At 34.6% G+C, this 16,144-nt stretch overlaps 1 protein-coding gene across 1 annotated transcript in view; it reads right to left on the bottom strand.

The window, feature by feature from the left end:
- The window catches only part of LOC106460173 (plasma membrane calcium-transporting ATPase 2-like), a 222,671-nt gene that overhangs the window by 86,725 nt on the left and 119,802 nt on the right, over positions 1–16,144 (bottom strand). The gene's annotated exons all lie outside the window — the stretch shown is intronic.

The following is a 16,144-nucleotide window of genomic DNA, read 5'->3' as shown; positions in this document are numbered from 1 at the left end:
ACAGATAGCCCTCGTGTAGCTTTGCGCGAAATTCAAAAACAAACAAACAATCGCTCTTGATACATTGAAAAAAGTTGCTATGATGACGAATAAGATGCTGAGTTCGTCGAGGTAAAAATACATTCTTCTTTAAACTGAGGAAGTCCATTTTAGTTTTTATATTAAAAATATATAAGGAAAAACTGCTTGTGTGTAATAAGTTGTCTAATAAAATCTTTCAAATATTATAAATTCTGAATTATATGGAGTATTGATAAACTGGTTTAATGTATGCAGTTAATGTTTTTGTTGTGACTGTTTAGCCGCGGCATAGTGGCTCATAGAACGGCTCTGATTTTCTGTTTTTTTTAAGTATAAACTTTTTAGCTCATAGCTCCATCATCTCTTGTCTAATTTGAAATATAATTACAGTTTTGGACTCGAGAGGTCAAACACTTTCCATTAATGTATTTGATCACGCCCAGGGTCTCAAAGATTAGTTTACTCCGATTCTGCTTAAATTAATTTCAATTTGAGGGTAGGCTCGTAGAGATCCTGATGAGTAATAAAATCGAATCCACGCTTGATATTGCTGGCACACAAAAATATAGTTAATAGAAAGGAGAAAAAAAGGGGTGTCACAGATTAATTTACTCTAATCCTGCCTGAAAGAATTTCAAGTGCCGCGGCTATTGAGGATTACCTCTTTTTGGTTTTTTTGTCTTGGTGAGACCTAGTTTGGATGTAAACTTAGCCTTGGCGCTGCGACACTTAAAATTAGTTGTCTTTTTGTAGGATAATAAATGTTTCATTGTCCTCTGGGTCAACAACAACTCACAAGCGACTCTCGCTACGACAGAAAATGAGACTTATTTTAAGCTGGATAAATTATTCTTCTTCTTCCGAATCCCCGTCCCACCAAACATACTCGACCTTTCAGCCGTAGGGGCGTTATACTATGACGGTCAATTCCACTATTCGTTGGTGGGTGGTGATGACTAGCTACTTTCCCTCTAGTATTTCACTGCTAAATTAGGGACGGCTAACGCAGATAGCCCTCGTGTAGCTTTGGGCGAAATTCAAGAACAAACAAACAGATCTGGCTTTGGTATAAACCTTGGTGATTTACGCTAACTAAAGCTGTTGGTTACACCCTCCTATGTTTTTTTTTTTCTGAGTGGCTTGGATCTGTAAACAAGATTAAACTCATGCAGTTAATCCAAGTATATGACAGACCACCCGTCAGCAGCCGGACGTATCTACTGTCTTCAGAAGTACTTGATTTCTTCTTCTATAATTATTTTTCTCTGCTGTTCATACCCTCACACGTTTGTCTCTGAGTGGCTTGAATTTATGTTAGTAAAACATTCTCGGTAACGAAAGTAGGCTTAGCTATTCTTTTCAGGAAAAGTCGGCAATGAGTATTGGGCAGGAAAATTACCCTAAAACTGGATTGTTGTATTCAATATCTTGCTGCTCTTGGAATTATAAACAAGTTTACTAAAAAAGGATAGACACAACTTTCTCTCCTTTCACACCACTGAAAGAAACGGGTTGTTTGTCTAACGATTAACAATACAACGAGGGTTTTGTCTAATGATAAACAATACAACGAGGGTTTTTGTATAATGATAAACAATACAACGAGAGATGTGTTTGATTAAGAATTTTGCACAAAGCAGATATGAAACTGATATACTTAGGGGAAGGTAGCCATAGTTAAAAGCACCCACCGCTATCTCTTTGGCTACTTTTGTCTGATTGAACAATGGAATTTGGCTGTTACCTTTATAGCGCACCCACGATCCCAAAGTGCGGAGCGCGTTTTTGCAGATTCACAGTCTGAGCATGCTAATGATTGGCCACACCCAGTCCTCAATGAAAAATAAACCAGGTGAAAAATACGTCTACGAAAAATGAATGTTACTATGCGTAAGCCATGAATTCATCAAGACTAATAGAGTAAGTTAAAACCTGTAGTTAAGATGTATCCCATAGATAATTTCCACAAAGTAAAATAGCTTTACATAATCAAATATTAGTACGATAAACCAATCCACCAGGTGACGTTAGATAAGATGCGTTGCTTAAGGTGTTATAGGTGACTCCAAGCACCCCAAAAATGCACATTGGAGTCAAATGTGTGTAAAGAATGAAAAGTGGACAACTGTGTGGTTGCTGTTGTTAAGCGCGAAGCTACACAGTGGGCTATCTGGCTCTGCATATCGCGGGTAATGAAACTCAATTTTTAGTGTTATAACCCTGCAGACTATTATCACTGAGCAAACAGAGGGCGAAAAGCGAAAATAAGGACTTAACTGAAAAACAACAACAATGTAATAAAACACGCACATATTTCTTCGAAGAATTAATAGAATACTGTTTAAGAACGAGCAATATTCCATTTGAAAACGTAGCTGCCAAATCATGTGATACATTGCCGATAAACTTTCTTCTTTTTTTTTACCACCTACAAGTGCGCCAAGCACAAGCTGTCACTAAACGGAATCTAGAAATCGCAAGTGAGTGAATTGATCGTGCATTTTACAAATGCAGTTTTTTATTTACGAACAAAACATTTTTTGCACAATCGAGAACAGTGTCACTCTCACTTCTCTGAAGATGATTTATTTGCCTAAAGAACCTGTTATTTAATAAACATGGCAGACAACCACGTGAACAAAAATCATACATTTGCAAATTATATAACATTTCTTTAAGTGGCTCAGTGGCAAGTCTGAAGGCTTATAACGCTAAAAACCGGGCTTCGATACTCGTGGTGGACACATCACACATAACCCATTGTTTAGCTTTGTGCTTAACAATTGGCAAAACATAATCTAAGATATAAGTTATATCTGCTTAAAAGTTGATATCATCGTTAAATTAAGAGAAGGGCCTGAAAGGGTATCTCGGTTTTACATATTAGTATACATAAATTAACTTTTTAGTTTATTATACATGATACTAGGCTAACAGTAGAAAAGAATCTAACATGATTCATTCATTAATGGCGATTCGTTCAAACTATTTATCGAGCAGAGCTTAGACCTAGCGTGGCCTAGTGATTAGCATGCCTATACTTTGAATCGAATAATTCATGGTTCGCTTACCCGTTATTGCACAACGCGCTCTGCATTTTGGGCCGTGGGTGTATTGTAAGAGTGACGGTCAAATCTCACTATTCGACGAGGAAAAAATTATTTCAAGAGTTGGTAGCGGGTACTGTTGAGTAACTGTTTTTTATTGCTATTCTATCAGTTCAAAATTATGGACGGCTGTGCGCAGATGCGACATTATGAAAACAGCAAAATAATTCACTTGTAACATTTGTGTGGCCAGTGTTTGGAACTGTAAAAACGTCCATTCGAATAAAATAATATTTATCAACTTTGGCTTTCAGACTGGTTTTACATAGTCACTGATTAATAATATTCATTTGAATCACACTGATTTTTACTTTGCATGAGCGGAGAGTGTAAAATTCAGACATAGCTACGAATAGCTGTGATATCGAAATATCACAGCTACTTACTTTTCATAACTCAGAACCTCATAATATTTTTTACTTCAATAATATTCTGGAAATATTTTAAAACATTTAGTGTAGATAATCATACTTAATAAGTCATTCTACACAGTCAAGATGTGCCAAACTTGATGCCTGATTTGCTTGCTGGATAATTTGTTTCAGTGGAGTGTCTGACTCATGGTCATGTGCGAAGATATAGAGGTTGAAAACTCTGTTCTGTTCATGTGGCTTCCTGACGACTTTGAATTCTGAGAAGTTTCAATTGATCTGAAAGTAAATATTATCCTATGCTAAGTAGTTCTTGATCAGCATTTGTTTAATCAGATTTGCCTTATTTTTATGATGTGCAGTTGTCAAAACACTGTAAGAACTGTTGTCGTTGTGGTATGTAGAAATACCACGTTCTCTGCCATCTATAGTGATATAATTATTTTTAAAGTTTTGATTATCTGGTTTCTGCACTGTCTTGGCGACAACACGTGGTTCTAGGTGTCTAATAGTATCTTGTTCTAGCCATCTCAGCCCTTTGTTCTTTTGTTAGTTGACGTATTTTGCTCGCAAGGATATTTCAGTACTTATTGAGCCTAGATTAAAACTAATTAGAACTGGAACATCCTTTGCAGGTTGACGGGTGACGTCAACTGATAGCTGACCAATGCTTTTAAGGAACAGAGATCACGAGGTGAAGCTGTCCGCTAAACAAAGATAGCAAACTGTTGTATGAAATCCAGACATTTTCTTTGTATCAGTTTTGCTGAAAGAATGCCCTTTTCGAAGTTAGCTCAGCGTTTTAATATTAAAGTGATCCATCTCGCGGGAAATAAATCTTCAGTTGTAACAATCACATAACCTGGAGTGAAAACTTCCTCCGTCACACATGAGCACGTGCTCAGTTTTCAGCGTTTTTGTGTTTATAATAAATATAAAGTTTTGTTCATTTTATTTAAAGTGTACTGATCCTATTATTTCCATAATTTTCACTCAAATTCCAAGAACTCAGTTGGATACTTTCGCTCAGAAAACTCACTTTAATCACTGGGCCAAACCTGTTGTTATTTACAGATATATTTTTATCAGAAAAACTTGTAGAGAAATTAGTGTGAACTGAAAATACCACACCATTCATAAAGAAAAGTTGGCCTGTTAGGGATAACGTAATATGTTATTGTTCCACACCAACTATTCATTGACTATATATTTCAATACAATTCTAGTTTATTGGGAACAAAGTGTTTTCTTTGTTTAAAACTGAAACAATTGTGTGCTCTTTTACTTTGGGTCGAATTTGACTTACGTTTTCCGTATACATTTCTAGAATCTCCTCTCTTCCTGGCTAATCAATTGGTTCAGTGTTTATCAGATCGTTACCACAATACCCGGATCTCTTGCATGTAATTGTTTCTGTATAAGTATGACTATTTAAACATTAGACGACCTCTGAAACTGTATATTTTATAGTCATGAGACGAACATTGGTGACAGTTTTTTAAGACTATAGGCAGGTATAGCTTCTCCTATAGATTGATTAGATCCTCTTTAAGAACTTACTTTTCAACTGAATTAACAATGGAACTTTGTACTGGTCATTTTATAATTTTATTTCACCACTTCTTTCCTTCTATTCAAATACCCCATATTTAGCAGTACTGATATTTAAACTCAGAGTCCGTTTAAACGTCGTCAAGTGGGTTTTACTGAACACCACGCATCTTGTGATACTGATGCTTCTTAATAATACCAACAATGTTATCAGTATGTCCACTATTTCAACAAAACAATACCATTACGTCGTTATAGACCAACCACAATGCTTCGCTGTTCTGCGCATACACCTGTTTGATTTTCTCATAGTCAAGTTCCTTATGAAACCCCCCTTTTACAGTTTCTTAAAAACCCAGTCTTTGGTTCGTTAGCCAGTAGAAGAACGAAATAAACGATTATTTCTGACTCTTTTGCAAAGTTTAAACGGTTGACCATATATCAAATTTATTGTTTTCAATTTTTCCATTGCAAAACACTAACTTGTAGCAATATTATTGCTGATTCTAACTCTACGTTTGCTTCTGTGAAATTCATTGAATCGACTTGATGTTGAAGTTCTTGGAATGACACCCTCCTCCCCTCTGGATGTTTTTCTTGGACTTCTGTTTATCTTATTAACATTTAAACTTCCAATTATGTTAAAATGCTCTTTGAACCGCTCGTTCCAAAATAACTAATAATTTATAAGTAATATTTTATTTTCATTATTTGAAGAAATAATTTTCTCGTTTTTCACTTTTTAAATATCAGTTCTCTTTTCTTTTCAGTTTTAGTCACGTTGAAGTTGAAATATGCAAAGTCTAGATGATATTGGCACTTTAATGGTCATTCATTGTAGTTATCTCAATTGAAACAAGAGTCTTCAGTGGTGGTTCAAAACAGGTTTAAAAAATTAATATGAAGAACACGTAAGAATGAATCAAGCCCACTTAATCCGTGTTTAATGGCGCCAAGTAGTTGATATGTAGTTATGAATATATAACATCCAACAAAGGATATAGGAGTGGTTTTCTTTGTTTTCAAGGAAAATTAGGCCCTTTCTTATATTTGACTCACACTTATGATCGATATTATATATATATATAATTGGTATAAGAGTAAAAATCTCTTAAAATTGCTTACCTTACTTTTTCACAAAGCAGTTTCAATAAGATTAAAATCAAAATATTCAAATTTATTAGGCAGCTTGCTCCTCAAAAAGTTTTTACCCCAACGTTGTAGTTTTTACAACTTATAACTGCATCAGAATTAATTTAGCTATTTAGGTTCATGAGCAGGTGACCATTTTAACCAGCTATTGGATAGAAGATTACACATGATGTATTATTTTTAGAATGGAATACCAGTCTGGAAATATCTGTAGGTTTTCATTAATTCCTCAACACAACTCGTCTACTCATAAGTTTGACATTCAATACTGAACAAACCATTGTTGATTTTAGATATTATAAAGCACATTAGATAAGGTGAAATTACCAAACACGTTTTCAGTAAACTACTAAAGCTCTTTGATCATCCACTTCATCACCTACATTAATAAGGAAGTGTAATAACTGAACATCTCCATCGCATTGAAGATTTGTTGAGATTTTACCACGGAAGAAAGAGAAGAACTGATTATCCTTCTACAAAAAACGATTATCTATGAAATCATATTCAACACATAGTTATAGACCACGAGTCTACAACTAACACATAGTTATAGACCACGAGTCTACAACTAACACATAGATACAGACCACGAATCTACAACTAACACTTAGCAATAGACCAGAAAACTACATTCAAACATAGTTACATATCACGTAACTACAACTAACATATAGACATCGAACCTACATCTAACAGTTGTAGACCAGAAAACTACACAGATCACGAAACCACAACTAACACCTGGATACAGTTCACGAAATTACGACTAATACATAGCTACAGATCACAAAACCACAACTAAAATATAGTTACAGATCACTAAACTACAACTAACACATAGCTACATATCATGAAACCACAACTAAAATATAGTTATAGACCATTAAACTACAACTAACACCTGGTTACAGATCACTAAACTACAACTAACACATAGTTACAGATCACGAAACCACAACTAACACCTGGCTAGAGATCACGAAACTACAACAAACACATAGTTACAGACCACTAAACCACAACTAACACCTGGTTAGAGATCACGAAACTACAACTAACACATAGTTACAGGTCACGAAATTACATCCAACAAATAGTTACAGACCACGAAACTACAACTGACACACAGTTACAAATTTCGATGCGTACAAACAAATTACGAATGTTTCCGAGACATATGATTATTCAACGAACATTTAATCAGGTTTCGTGGGTCATACTTTCAATAAATGATAAAACCACTACACCATTTAAAAGATAAATAGATAAAATAGGCATAATTATTCGGTCGGTCTTTAAAACCTTTAATAACAATGTTCGCACATAAAGAGATGCAAGAGACACATTCACGCATAATGCCTGAAAAATACTCATAAACCTGTTGACAAATTGCCTAAACAGAACGTTGTGTGTACAATATACAAAGTAACTTGTGTCTTATACATAAGAACAAGTCGGCCACTGTATAACAGAATTGCAGAACACGTGCGAGATATTCTGAGCGTCAACTAGCGCAGAATATTATGTTGAAAAACGTGGCTTACCGTAAACTCAGAACTCAATGTTCAACTGATTGAAGCTCATTTTCTCTCCTTTCTTTACATTTTCACTGTTGAAGATGTACTGGCAGTGCATTCATCATTTGGTTAAGAGCTGGTTTTCTTAGCATAACCACAATTAAGCTAAGAAAACTAGCTCTTAACCAAGCACACTGCCACTACATCTTTAATTGCAAAAATGTAAAGAAAGAACAGAAAATGAACTTCGATCGTTGAATATGAAGTTGACTAAAAAACTTGGTTACATCTTTACAACTACATCGTAACATTAATGAATCGCTTATAATTTAGTAAACAGAAAAAGAAAAAATGAAGTTGATCTTTGTAAAAAAAGAAGTAGAAGACGTTTCTTGCTGCGACAGACGACTTACCGATTCATTTATTTTAATACACGTTAGTTTTATAATGCGTTAAAAGTATATATACATGTATTTGTATGTAAATATACACGTGTTTGTGTGTGTGTGGATATCTATATAGATAGAACAGTTTTATTAAGATTTTTCAATCATTGTTATATCATTTTGCTTTTTACTACACCTTTGTCACAGTATTTATCTTCAATTATAGTTGATCTTGTCTGTGAAAAGTAATAACACTGTTCTATTTATAATTAATAAGGAAGGTATTTATACTCTGCATATTAGGAGGTTGGGAGTTAGAACTACATAAAAACTTTTAAGGTAGGGTGTATAGTTCTATTTAATATTTTTTTGTAAGGGTGGAGGTTGGGAGTTAGAACTACATAAAAACTTTTAAGGTAGGGTGTATAGTTCTATTTAATATTTTTTTGTAAGGGTGGAGGTTGGGACTTAGAACTATATAAGAACTTTTAAGGTAGGGTGTATAGTTCTATTTAATATCTTTTTGTAATGGAGGAGGTTGGGAGTTAGAACTACATAAAAACTTTTAAGGTAGGGTGTATAGTTCTATTTAATATTATTTTGTAAGGGTGGAGGTTGGGAGTTAAAACTATATAAGAACTTTTAAGGTAGGGTGTATAGTTCTATTTAATATATTTTTGTAAGGGTGGAGGTTGGGACTTAGAACTATATAAAAACTTTTAAGGTAGGGTGTATAGTTCTATTTAATATATTTTTGTAAGGGTGGAGGTTGGGACTTAGAACTATATAAAAACTTTTAAGGTAGGGTGTATAGTTCTATTTAATATATTTTTGTAAAGGTAGAGGTTGGGAGTTTAATTAGTAGAAATATTAGGGTGGCTTTATTTAAATTCTTTTCTACTTTACTGAGTCAGCAAAATTCTTAACCAGTGAAAGTCATTGGTGACTCTTCAAATGACTAGGCCACATAAAAAAAGTTTCTAGATTTTTGCAGAGAGTTCTGAGTGGTGAAGTTGTTCTGAAATTTAAGCAGTAACCTGTACATTAGTGGACATAATGATTTTCACACCTGTATCCAATTTTGACTAATGTGAAATTGGACTTGTGTATTGTAGATAAAAAAAAAAGACTAAGGAAGAAAAGAACATTGTATTATGTCTTGATTAGAACGATATATCATATGAGCCTGTGGTGAATACAACATCGACAAGTTTGCGTGTTCAACGAGTATAAATGGCAATGTTCTGCTTGTTAAGAAGTAGTAGAATCATAACTGGACGTGGTGGATCGATAAGAGGTTTCCATGGTAGCAGTTCCTAATACCGCCAGGAATAATCAAACCCGAGTTCACTAGAAACATCCTGCATCCAATCTCTCTCCATTAAATTATTTTTACTGCAAAGTGCACGCAATGGTGCCTGCTGTGAGCAGCGCATCTTCAAGATAACTACTGCCATTTGTGATAAATAAGTATTTTCACAGTTCTTTTGACAAAGCCTACTTGGAGAGGTTTTTTTGCTTTACCTAACTAGTAGAGCAGTTCCCTTATTTTCCCCTTTAAAAGAGCAATTCTCTTTTTTGAACCGTGGTGGGGAAATTGTTAAGATCTTCCTATTCACAACTGGAACGTTATTTCTCACTGCTTACCCATGAAACATTAATTTCTCATAGCTTTTGAGAGTGGAAATTCAAGATTACTACTCGCTATTGAGGCTACTTAGTCTCTCTTCTACTTACCAATAAAGAAAATTACCCCTACTTATTAATGGCGACGCTTAGTTTGTGCCACAGATTTCAAGAAGCGAGATTTTAAACTTACTTAAAAAGACATCGAACTTTTCATATTTTTCACACACACACACACGCACACCGACACGATGAAGATATAGAGTATCTTTTATTTTCTAATGGGGAGTTTTAGATCTTTTTATTCACTTTGAAGTCTCTCAGATTTTGATGCTTTCCATGGTTAGATTTTAGACTATTTGTATTCTATGAATACACGAGTCGCTCATGTTTTCAGGTGGCGAGATTTTACTATATTTTACAGATATAACACTACTGTAAAGTATCACCAACGTGTACAACAGTTGTTTGTTTGTTTATAGTTAAGCATAAATCTACATAATGGGTTATCTGTGCTTTGCCCACCACGGGTATCGAAACCCGATTTCTAGTGGTGTAACTTCGCAGACATACCGCTCTGCCACTGGGGGAGGGAGTCATGTACAGGAACAAGCAGTTTCTATAAAACATTATTTAGGAATATCCTTGACATGTGATAACGTAAATCCTTAGGAAGGTATAGAATCCTGTTTTTCCAGTGGAGACACTTCTTCTCTAATTTGTTACTAGTACAGAAATTTAGTCTTAGTCTCTTTCGATATTCTTGATTGGTGACTTGAGACTATTTTTACGCATCTCTCCCTATTTCCTGGTGGGAGGAGATTTAGACTTAGTCTTTTTCAGTATTCTTGTAGGACTAATATAAGCATGAGCTAACGTTAACTGTTAGTCAAATGACTACACTCATGTAGTTTTTTAAAGAACTTTGGTACAATATATATATATATATTCGAATATCATAAATAACAAAAATCACAATCAAGCACTACATAATTGACAAAATAAAGCAGTAAAAAAATATTAGCTCGTTGGAGGCTCCAAAACGGAGCCGAAAGCTGCTGGCATATTCAAATAAATTATTATTATTCTACGAGGAGAAATGCTCTGGAATTATTTTTTTTTATTTTATATCACATTATAATACAATTTTGTCATTAGATGTTTGTTTGTTTGAAGTTAAGCACAAAGGTACACAATGGGCTATCTGTGCTCTAACCACCACGGGTATCGAAACCCGGTTTTTAGTGTTGTAAGTCCGAAGGCATACCACTGTGCCACTGGGGTGGGGGCGTCATTAGATGATCAGGAGAACAATTCTACGTGACAAGTCTAACTTAAAATGTTGATAAACAACTTTTTCATACACACACATAACGTAGAAACAAAGTATTGTAAATATACATTATGCTGATTTTTATTTAATGGTTGTAAAGTCTCTATATAGTTTCTAAAATAATTAACAGAAATCTGTTTTTTTTACCATGCCATTACAACGCTAAAATCCGGGGTTCGATTCCCCCAAAGTGGACACAGTAGATAGCCCAACGTGGCTTTGCAAAAACAACAACTACGTCATTAAGTAACCTATCAATGAGTTGCAGAAAATTATTTATATTTATTCGTACTGATTAAGTAGAAAAACGTAGACGAGATAAGTAGACCGGCGTAATTGTACGTCTTAAAGATAATATACGCTGTGGTAAAACTTGAAAACCTAATTAATATAAAGTTCTAACCAAACACAAGCTAACTGTATAAATCAGAACTAAAACTTAACTTATAGATTTAATTACTGGAGTCATCTTATAAGAGAAACATATTAAAAATGCTTATTGTCAAAAATCAATACACAAGAAAACTAAAACTTAAACTGATTGGAGTTATTAGTTGAGTACTGTCGCTGTTAACGATATTTTGTGTAAACAAATATTTTCTTATACATCGATCTGCAGTAACTTCTTGAAAACATTCAATGTGAAAACGTATCTTTGCTTAGCTGAAACGATGCTTTATGTTCTTCAACTTAAATAACGTAGAAAACCATTGTGCACTTCAGTGAACGATATGGTACGGTTACATTATGGTTCACATATTACCCGTTTCCTCAATGCGATGGTGTTCTTTTGAGTATAGAAGGAATAGGATGAATTCTCAAATGTCTTTCCATAATAGGCTTAGATATGTGGGCGTGTTTTCTAAACTACCCATAAAGACAACAAACGTAAGGTCGCGCAGACTTACATTATTATAAACCATGTTTGGAAGGTTCCAGAAGTAACAAGGACAGAAGCACAATTAAATCGTCCGCTTGAAGCATAATTGTGAAAATCAGAAAACGTAAACCGTAAGTTTTAATCAGTATCTTTGAATTGCATTACTAAAGCCGAAATTCATAAGGATCGTTACCATCAGAGAACCAAAATGGTCGCCAGTGCATTTGAAAACAATACATCCCTGTATGCAGTGTGATTCGGAATAACATGGCTCCAGTTTTGCATTTTATTCACCCACCTGCTTTTGATTCACAACAATCTTTCTTTTTTTCGTTTTACTCTCAGTAACTGTATTCGTTTGTAGTTAAACGCAAAGATACTCAATGGCCTGCATATGCTGTGCCCACCACTGGTATCGAATCCCGATTTTTAGCGTTACAAGCCTTCTGATTTACTGCGGAGCCACTGGGGGGGGGGTCTTTGTAATTTGGAATTATCAAACTTGTTATATGCGATCTACAAAAAGAAGAAAATAATAAATTATCAGAAATCTATGTAAATTAAATATAAAAACGTTCCATTTGCTCGTTCGGAACGTACAATGATTCACATACTGGATCAAGGTAAACGTACATGGATCAAAGTAGATCAAAGTAGATAATTTCCACTTTATTTTAACTCCTTTTATGCGTATCCTCGCTTTCCTGTTTACCTTTTATTGGTGTTCCTCTAGAATAAATTTGGACGAGATTAACAGAAAGAGGAGAGAAGGACATCAATAAACAGTAACTGGCAATTTGACAATGAACCTGGACGGAGTTAAAAGAAGGGGGAGAGGAGGACACCAATAAACAGTAACGGGAAATTCAACAATAAACCTAGAAGTTAAAAGAAAGGGAGGAAAGAACATCACTAAACAGTAACTGGCAATTTGACAATGAACCTGGACGAAGTTAAAAAAGGGGGGGGGGGGAGGAGAGGAACACCAGTAACTGGCAATTCTAGAATAAACCAAGACAAAGTTAAAAGAAAATGAGAAAGAATCGTCAGTTGCTGGTGCTCCTCCCCCCTTCTTTTAAGTTCGCCCAAGCTTATTCTCTATTGCCAGTTACTGTTTATTAGTGTTCTTCTCTCCCCATTTATTTTCTCCCATTCTTACTTACCGATGTATTTTTTTTCTCTATTTTCAACATCCTACGTGTTTATTCCTTTTTGTTTTTTCAAGCACTGGTATTTTTGTTGTTAATTCTTACATGTTTGTCTCTTCATTAGACTGTACGTATTTTTAACTACTATATATCTCTGTCCTTGTTCCACTGTTTCAACTCTACAAGTTTGTCTCTTAAGAATAATACACGCATTTTAATAGACAATATCATGTTGTATATATAATTAGAATAAATTATCTACAGGACATTATAGATAATTACTCGAAATTTTTAACATGTTACCAAGGAAAGAGATACATAGTCTTCTTCAACAATTAATTATTTGGAAGAAACTTCGAGGTTTATTAGAACAGTCTGCTTTCAAATAAAATGTCTAAAAGTATTATGGAATATATTAACTCAACAAGCTTACATAATACATTGCATAGACATGCAATAGATTAATCAATTTCTACAATAAATTGTTTTGAAGTATTCTCGACACATACTAAATCAAGCTGTCTTTACAATATGTAGTTCTGAAGTATCACTTACTTATAGTGGAACAATGAGCTTCCACAATACACTGTTTTGAACTATCTTCGCCATATGATATTACATTGTTTTAATACACTGGACAGTTAGAACAATTTGCAGGATTTGATATAAAGTCCATTACTTATAATTAGTAACCTAAAACACTTTAGATACTTGAATATTGTTGTTGTTGTTTGTAATTAAGCACAAAGCTACACAATGGGCTATCTGTGCTCTGCCCTCCACGTTTATCGGAACCCGGATTCTAGCGTTGTAAGTCCGCAGACATATCGCTGTGCCACTGGGGGGGGGGGAGATACTTGAATAATTTGTGATTATCTTGTCACAATTAATTATTTATAATTGTTAAATGGACTGGTGAGTAAATTAATTACAAAAATGGAAGAAGCAATGAATGACATAGAGATCTAATTTTTTCTTTGTTTTGCTGATATCTCTGCAGTAGAGTAGTTTCGCAGAATTCACATCTCATCAGTTCTGCTCAGGAGAGGAAATGTAACTTACAGTGATGGAGTGCAAGCATTTGCAGGATTCGATACAGTGTCGTACCGATGTTTAATGATGCCTCCCTTCGAGTTGGCGCCCTGTGCGAACACACTACCCACGGCACGGCCGTGGTTTGATTAAAAGTCCTTTGCCCAACACATATAAGTTAAAAATACTTTAAGTATTTGAATTATATGTGACTATCCTGGTAAATTACATTTTACCCAGAATCTATAATTGAGTATTGTTGATATGTAGCATCATTTTTCTGCGTATAATATATGATGCACTACTAAATTATTGTGGAACAATTCTTGCCCACAGTACACTGTTCTGAAGTATTCTTGACTTCAAAATAATCTATACCAACAATACATTACAGAAATTTGTCTTGATATTATACAAGCAAAAGTACCCGTCCCCAGTGACGGGAACGTTTACTTTAATCTAGCAATTTAAATTATTTTATGGACTTTAGAAAGATTAATTGTGTTGCACTTTTGGTTTTACTCGGAGCCTAAGCTCACAGCTACTTATACCGCTCACCCGATAAGTAAATGTTGAGCATTTCAGTCATGCTAAAAGCCGCTCAACAATAACACACGGTAAATCTACGTTGTTATTCTTTAAGTTACGTCACATTTTGAAATGTGAATAATAGTGTGATTAATTCCTAACAATTTAGTGTAAAATATACTGCTTGCGAAATAAAATTTGGCATCAACATTATCCATGCCTGTTTACCAGTCATTCCAAAAGCGAATGTTGAGCTTTGTCTGCGTGTACAGCTTTTCAAACGCAGCGCGGGAAGCGACCGCCGTAAATGGGAGACAGACGAACGCACGGACAGACACCATGGTTCACAATATAAATAAGATTGTTTGTATAAAGTCGATATATATATAATTGATCAATCTGCATAATGGGCCTGGCGTGGCATACTGATTACTGTGTCAGGACTGCGAATTCGATTCGAGGATTTTAGGCTAACGTCCTATTGTTGCCAAAACTCATCCCGCGGGTGCGCTATAAGAATGATTGTCAAACCCCTCTATTCGTACAGATAAGAATAAGCCAAAAGTTGACGGTGGCTGCTGTTGACTAGCTGCCTTGTCTCTAGTTTGCCAGTTCAAAATTAGGGACTGCTATGCGCATATAACGTGTACCTTTGTGCAGCTTTGCAATAAAATTATAAAATAAAACTAAACTAAGCTCCCACAATATTCTCTCCCGGAGTATTCTTGACAAATAGCAACAATATACATTATTGTAGAATGGCTTTTATGAGACTGTAGTGTTCATTGTTGGTATTGCACCATCACCACCAACACACACACACATATTTTAGATGTTTGAAAACAATATAGAAGAATAAACTGCTCTTAAGTGTGTATTTGCTAATTATTTCAATATTATTTATGAATTATATTATTTCGTTAGTTTCACAGCGAATAATCACGTCAAACTGTCCAGTTTCGGAGTTCTCGTGCGGAAACTGTACAGTAAAGCTTCAAGTCGAAAACTGTGTTATAATAATAATAATAAAACAGTTAGGATGATATTCTACAAATCTTAATTGCTCGCAAATGGCACACAAGACGATATGTGAAAGTCTTGTTTGTTTGTTTTTAGTTATATTCACTGAAAGACAGTTTTACTTTACTCTACCAAACTCTACACATGAAACATTAATGTACCTGAGGTTAAACTTTGTTTACCAAACTCTACACATCAAACATTAATGTACCTGAGATTAAACTCTATTTACCAAACTCTACACATGAAACATTAATGTACCTGAGATTAAACTATATTTACCAAACTCTACACATGAAACATTAATGTACCTGAGGTTAAACTCTGTTTACCAAACTCTACACATGAAACATTAATGTACCTGAGGTTAAACTCTGTTTACCAAACTCTACACATGAAACATTAATATAAATGAGGTTAAACTCTGTTTACCAAACTCTACACATGAAACATTAATGTACCTGAGATT

This window comes from Limulus polyphemus, unplaced genomic scaffold (genome assembly GCF_000517525.1).
Source record: "Limulus polyphemus unplaced genomic scaffold, Limulus_polyphemus-2.1.2 Scaffold722, whole genome shotgun sequence".
In the NCBI taxonomy this organism is placed as follows: domain Eukaryota; kingdom Metazoa; phylum Arthropoda; class Merostomata; order Xiphosura; family Limulidae; genus Limulus; species Limulus polyphemus.
The sequence above is the reverse complement of the archived record's forward strand: the minus strand, read 5'-3'. Positions and strand labels throughout refer to the sequence as shown.